This window comes from Sinocyclocheilus anshuiensis, unplaced genomic scaffold, assembly GCF_001515605.1.
Source record: "Sinocyclocheilus anshuiensis isolate Anshui unplaced genomic scaffold, SAMN03320099.WGS_v1.1 C32069246, whole genome shotgun sequence".
Classification (NCBI taxonomy): Eukaryota; Metazoa; Chordata; class Actinopteri; order Cypriniformes; family Cyprinidae; genus Sinocyclocheilus; species Sinocyclocheilus anshuiensis.
In genome coordinates this window covers 1-671 of record NW_015610217.1, presented here as the reverse complement: position 1 = coordinate 671, position 671 = coordinate 1, and the positions used below count along the sequence as shown (strand labels likewise).

At 43.5% G+C, this 671-nt stretch overlaps 1 long non-coding RNA gene across 1 annotated transcript; it reads left to right on the top strand.

Annotated features, from left to right (window-relative positions):
* The first annotated feature begins 168 nt into the window (after positions 1-168).
* On the top strand, positions 169-671 carry LOC107682327 (uncharacterized). The gene is made up of 3 exons (XR_001633453.1): positions 169-267; positions 403-549; positions 642-671. It is a non-coding gene; the product is annotated as an uncharacterized LOC107682327 (long non-coding RNA).

Here is a 671-nt window from a genome sequence, read left to right as displayed (position 1 = left end):
GTAATAGGTGGTGAAATAGAGAAGGGTCACAGTCAGTGAGGCTAAAGCATTTCAGAATGGGGCAGAGGGTGTCTGGTGTCTGAAGAACATTACACGAGTGACAGCTGTCATTCCTGTAAAGAATAGATGTTGGCCAGTCTCTGTCGAATGACATGCTATACAGCCTTACAACATATTGTATTTTTAGCTCAAAGTCTACTGGAGCAAAGGTTTGAGCTCTCTTTTCCACCTAACAGGTAGAGAACTTGACAGAAGAACAAAAAAATGGTGAGTTTCTCCTTTTAATCTGTCAGTTTGAACATAAAGCTGCATGTATTGTGATGTACCACAATGTCAACTCTCTTATAAACTTACAAATGTTACTGTGTGACATTTGCGCCGCTATTTGACTGCGCCTGGCAGAGTTCCGCGCTGCGTTCGACATCTTCGTGCAGGATGCTGAGGATGGCTGTATCAGCACTAAGGAGTTGGGCAAGGTGATGAGGATGCTGGGCCAGAACCCCACTCAAGAAGAGCTGCAGGAAATGGTAGATGAAGTAGATGAGGATGGTATGTTGGATTTTAGTTATATCATTCATATTCATGTGTAGTTTATGGCAGGAATTGGGATTTCATTGGTGATTGGACTCTGTGGGTTGTAGGAAGCGGGACAGTGGACTTTGATGAGTTCT